This window comes from Eupeodes corollae, chromosome 1, assembly GCF_945859685.1.
Source record: "Eupeodes corollae chromosome 1, idEupCoro1.1, whole genome shotgun sequence".
NCBI classification, from domain to species: Eukaryota; Metazoa; Arthropoda; class Insecta; order Diptera; family Syrphidae; genus Eupeodes; species Eupeodes corollae.
Window position 1 is genome coordinate 61,595,856 of NC_079147.1, and position 6,000 is coordinate 61,601,855.

Below are 6,000 nucleotides of genomic sequence, written 5' to 3' on the forward strand. Positions count from 1 at the left end.
CTTGGGCCTAATTGGTCAAAGTTTTACATTAACGATTTGAGAAAATATAAAGGTGTTGAAAGCTTCATCACAACTGTGAAGGAGTTGTTAAATTGAAAACTGTTAGTTATTATTGAACAGTTAAGATTAAAATGTTAACATCAAAAATTACTTCAGTTGGATATAAGGGAATCATGGAAATAAATTTTCCTAAATGATGATGAACACTTTTTGACCTATTAACGTAGCCTTCCAACATAATACTCAGATTATTAAATATACTTGGAGAATACATACTTCTGCAATTAGGTAAGCGTTTGGTAAAATATCGTTGAACTATATCAAAAGGCTGTTAGAATTTATACCGGAACTAATTTACGAAAATATTAAAAGTAAAGGAAGTACAAACTAAACTACCAAATGTTAATACTTTTAAAAAAAATAATTATACACCGCTTAAAAGCTAACTTTAGTTATTTTCTATGTTTCAAAATAATTCTGTTTTGAAATAAATAATTTGTTCACCAAGTTAAGTCTCAGGAATCTATTCTGTATTTTTATTTTTATTTTTATTTTTATTTTTATCGAAATGTTAACTATTTTTAAATAAGGCGCTATGTTGTTTTATTAAGCATAAACCATTTATTACTAGTCTTCCGACATTTGTTTTGAAATAGGATTCTAAGAATAATGATTTCTTTGAGAATGCCTTGGATTTTGAGTACATATTTGGTCTTATAACTTGGGTTTGTGGGAAATACAAATCCTGGTTCTTATTAGAACCTTGTCGTATGCGGTAACTCATTTTGATTTGTTTCGAATAAATGTCTATGAACGTGTTCCTTTTATTTTCATCGTTGGATAACCTCGTACAGTGCTTTTTTCATCTGGACACTAGTACATCCATTCAATTCTAAAATAATAGCACAATTTGCAGCAAGATCAATATAATCGCTGTAGAATCCCGTTTTTTAATGCATGACACTTCTCAACATAATATTTGACAATTGGTTTCGGTCCATATGAATCATCAGCTTTAATTTTGATACGAAAAATTCAACGCTGCCAGTGAGTTTTATGACTCCGCCTGTACTTGAGCGAGTTAATGATTCTATGGGGCAAATCTTTTTTCATACTCGTAATTTACTGAGAGTCCTAAAAGATCTTAACATACATAAATCTGCTGGTCCGGATGGTATCCCCACTATTGTTCTGAAGAGGTGTTCTTCATCGCTGGCAAAAATACTGAGTAAGCTTTTTTATCTGTCCTACTCCTAAGGCCTCTCAAGAAATATCTCGAAGATCGAAAGCTTCTTAATGACCGGCAATACGGCTTTCATAGCAATAGGTCCACTGCTGATCTCATGGTTCATCTCACCGAACAGAGAAACAAATCTTTACATAGTTTTGGAGAAAATAAGATTATTGGACTTGATTTAAAAGCATTTGATAGGGTTTGGCATCAGGCTCTCTTATCGAAAATGTGTGCTTTCGGTTTTCATAAATCCTTCCTTCATTGGATTAGTAATTACCTTTCGAATCGTAACAATACAAGTATTGGATGGATTCAATTCTGAAAACCAAGGAATAAATGCTGGTGTGCCCCAGGGCTCTGTTCTATCTCCAACACTCTTTCTCATTTTTATTAATGATCTCCTGTCTGCAACTTCTAATCCAATACATTGTTTCGCTAAAGATAGAACTGTTAGCTTTTCATATTCATTTTCAGATTCACATCCCTCTTCTTCGGATGTGGAACTGCAACGAAAAAATATGATAAATTCATTAAATTCCGACCTAAACAGCATTGTACAATGGGGAATAAGAAACCGCGTGGAATTTAATGCTTCGAAAACGCAATGGTGTCTTGTATCGTTAAAGTGAAATATACCCCCTTGCCATTATCCATAAGTAGCACTTGCATAGAGGAAACCGAACATCTCGATATTCTTGATATGTGTATCACCAACCACCTTTTGTGGAACGGTCACATACGCGATGTCGCTAAAAATGGGGCCAGATGTTTGAGTTTTCTAAGGCGATGCAAGAAGTTTTTCTTCCCCTCTGATCTGCCTGTTATTTACAAGACTTATATACATACGTCCAAGGCTTGAGTATCTGGGCTGGTGCTCCTGCAACTTACTAAAGCCTCTTGAATAGTATTGAACGTAGAGCATTTAGATTGGATGTAGATATTACCATCATAAGATCATTAACGTCACTTGAACATCTTCGAAATGTTTCTTGTCTCACCCTCTTTTACCGCTTTTTAAATGGTTTATAATCTAGAGAAATAGCCACCTGCATTCCTCCCCTTAAACAGTTCATCCGTAATACTCGCGCTTCTAGGAATGCTCATCAATATACCCTCGAGCCCAAATTTGGACGTACTGTCAAGTACCGAAATTCGTTCTTTAGCCGTACTTTGCGAATGTGGAATGCCTTGCTACACTCTTTCTTTCCCAGCTATTGCAATATTCAAGAATTCAATACCAATGTGCACCGACATCTCCTTTCAACCCCTCTCTCCCTTTCCTAGTACTCACACTGTGTCTAAATAACAAGGTTAGTATATTCCTTTGAGTGTGCGCTTATTATAAAAAAAAATGTCGAAAGCCCAGTTTCCAAATGATACATGTACTTTGGCGTACTTATAGGGAATAGAAATATTTTTAAAGAAGGACCAGGGCAAATTTTCAAAAATTTCGTATTTCCAAACACCCCAGATCTGTGCCTTATAAAACAGAATTGCTTTTACAGTTGCATTAAAAACATCCTATTTGGCGTTTGTTGATATGTTGTTATTATGAAAAATTGTTTTCCAGTTCAAGCAAATAGAAGTTCTAGCAGCATCGGCCTTGGCTTTGAGGTGTTTGTCCATGTTCAAATTAAACGTGACCCTTGACTACTTCCAATACTACACCATCATATTTCCAGTTTTCTCCTCTTGCGGTCCGTCCTGCACCATTTTGGAATACCATTATCTTAGATTTTGCAGAGTTTGCTTTCAGTTCAAATTTTTTATAATAATCATATAGCCTTTTGATCATAAGCTGAAGTGAAGCTGGAGACTCTGCCAAAATGACAATTTCATTAGCATTTATAATTACTTTTATTTTTAAGCTTTCAAACTTCACAAAAACCCAAACAACCAAGTAATCAAGAAATAACGCAATTAACAATGGGCTGAGATTGCATCCTTGACGTAGTTCTCGATTTATTTGGATCTCTTTTGATTTGCCAAATCTATTATGAACGCTAGCTGTCGTTTGATTGTAAAGTTTTTCCAGTGCTTAAACAAACTTAGATGATACACCTAAGTTGTAAAGTTTATAGAACAGCGTTTTTCTGTCAACTATATCAAATGCAGCTTTCAAGTCAACGAAAAAGGTATAAAGTTTAGCATTACGGTTGAGTTTGCTTCGTATTATAAATCCAAGAATACAAATGCTATCGGCGGAAAATCTCTTTGGACTAAGATCGACGTGTTCTTGAGTTTTGCAGTATTTTTAAAGACAGCAAACAGATTATCCTTAGATTTAAATTTGCAAAAAAATGTTTTTAGTTTAGGATTCTATGGTTTAGTTTCTTTGATGTTTTCCTGGCTATTGAGTTGTTGTCATTTGACAGCTGAGCACAAATTTCAGATAGCTGCTGCACTTGATCAATTTCGTTATTGGATACGATTTTAAATATTAGATTATTGCCCATGCTTTGTCAAACTTAGTTTTAATGCAAATTTACATATATTCCTTTTTATGCCTTTTTATGTTAAACTTATTATGGAAATGGTGCTCTAATATTTTTTGTTGAGTATTCGTCTTGGCGGTGGTTTTTTGATTTTTAATAAAATAACCAACAAAATTTTCTATTTGAAGACAATTTACAATTTTCTTTTATTTTGTATTCTATCATCGGGCTATATTGACCAGCTATCTGTAAAAGGAGCCTGATGATGAAATATTCGAAAATTCTTTCCCAAAGTTTTAGTTATAAATAAAACAAGGTTTTCTAATTACTAGTCGAAAAAATTACGTTTTTCTCTGTCCCGCAAACAAAAACAATGCTTAGGAGATGTCCTTGAATCGAATTTCACCTTAAAATTTTGCTATCACAATAGGTTTTAAGAAACGTCCCCTTTTAAAATACTTTAATCAACCAAAAACGGTGTTTTCAAGGCTAAGTAAAAACTAAAAATATCTCAAAAATAAATTGTATGATTATTTTGCAAAGTAATCATACGAGTAAATCTTTCTCTTCTAGACACAATTTAAATCATTTTAGTATTTTACTTAGTTTTTGAATATCGTCTTTAGTTAAAAGTCTTAATTAAATAATCCAAATGTTATTCAGTAAATAAGTAAATAAAAAACTGAACTTTGATATTTAAAATTTCGCAGTAAACGTTCTTCAAATTGAGAGACTAAGTAATTGTCCGCATACGATGAATTGCTCTTAAACAAAATGCGGGCGCTAATCAACCGTTAAAATTATTCCCGGCTTATGAGATTGTGATTGCACTTTTTTACTCTGTAAGGCAGACATTTTAAATTTAGGTCAAACAAACAATACAGTTAAATTAACCATATTCTTTTTTTTAAATTGCCACAAGATTCTGCGAATCGTTTAAAATTGATTCATAGATTTTTTTGTTTTTGGTCAGGTCCATTGAACTTAGGTCTTCTTTCATCTCATCTGCTGTACCCTTTTTATGTTCATTTTAAACCCTTTTGATGTATTCAAGTAGGACCATATTTCTGAGAAAATATGTATAAATATTTATTCTTGTAAATTAAAAATTTTAATTAAATTTTCAATCTGGCAATGCTGTTTAAGTAAATATCTATTTTGTATCTCTTTATAATCCCTTACAGGCTATATTGCTATGCACAGAAACATGTAAAATCAATAAAGGCTGTAACTCGTCCAGGCGAAGTAGCGGAGAAGCAACGCTACAAAAGCATCCGTCGACCGAAGAACCAAAAGAAGTTCAAAGTTCGTAACCTGCATCATTCCTCACCCTACCATGTATCCGATCATAAGGCTGCTGTTACAGTCGGTGTTATTATGGGCGTCTTTCTTATATGCTGGGTGCCGTTCTTTTGTGTGAATATTGTAGCGGCCTTCTGCAAGGACCTGCATAGGTGGACAGACATTCAAAATACTCTCATGGCTTGGCTATTCGAATTCAGCCTTTAATCCAATTATCTATTCAATTTTCAACAAGGAATTTCGAGATGCATTCAAACGAATTCTAACCACGAAAAATCCCTGGTGCTGTCGACGTGAACCAGGCAACATCCATTCCAGGAATAGTGACCGTTTTGTGACCGATTATGCTGCCAAAAAACGTTTGCATGAACTCTGGCCGTTCATCGGCTGAACTGGAACAGGTATCTGCAATTTGACCAAAACGCTCTTTGGTCTGCTGTATCTCAGCATCGGCCTCGTCATCCTTGTCCTATGTTGAGTGAGACGAGGCCGATACCGAATTGGACACACAGGTATGAACATAATATAATAGAGTACTCGTATATAAATGGCAATGGGACACAAATCAGATACACTCAAAATTCGTAAGGGAAAATTTTCAACATTTTATTTTTTTATAACAAAAGATGCTTCAAAATGAGCTTAAAGTTAAGTATTGTTACCTATCACACACAACATATGGCTGAGGATTAGAAAAATGAAAACCCTCTCCTCCTCCTGTGTAAATCAGCAACAAGTTAAAAACAACATATTAATCATCTCAAAGATACTTTTTATTGCTGCTCGCGTAAGATTGCGAACCTACGAACAACTTTAATAAATGAATTTACCATTGTACAAACAAAAATTTAAAACAAAAATATAAAACAATAAACTGTAGAAAAAAGATTGTATATGTATGATTCTATCGTATTATCTGGATTAGATAGTTTTTAAGAAGAAAATCAAGTTCCCTAATTAGTTTTTAAGAAAAACAAAAACAGAGACAGAGATGATATTTAAGTGAACTCAAAATAAGTATAATAAAAA

At 33.6% G+C, this 6,000-nt stretch overlaps 1 pseudogene; it reads left to right on the top strand.

Moving 5' to 3' along the window:
- LOC129939610 (dopamine receptor 1-like) overlaps positions 1-5,362 on the top strand; it is a 32,561-nt pseudogene extending 27,199 nt beyond the window's left edge.
- Positions 5,363-6,000: the final 638 nt, after the last annotated feature.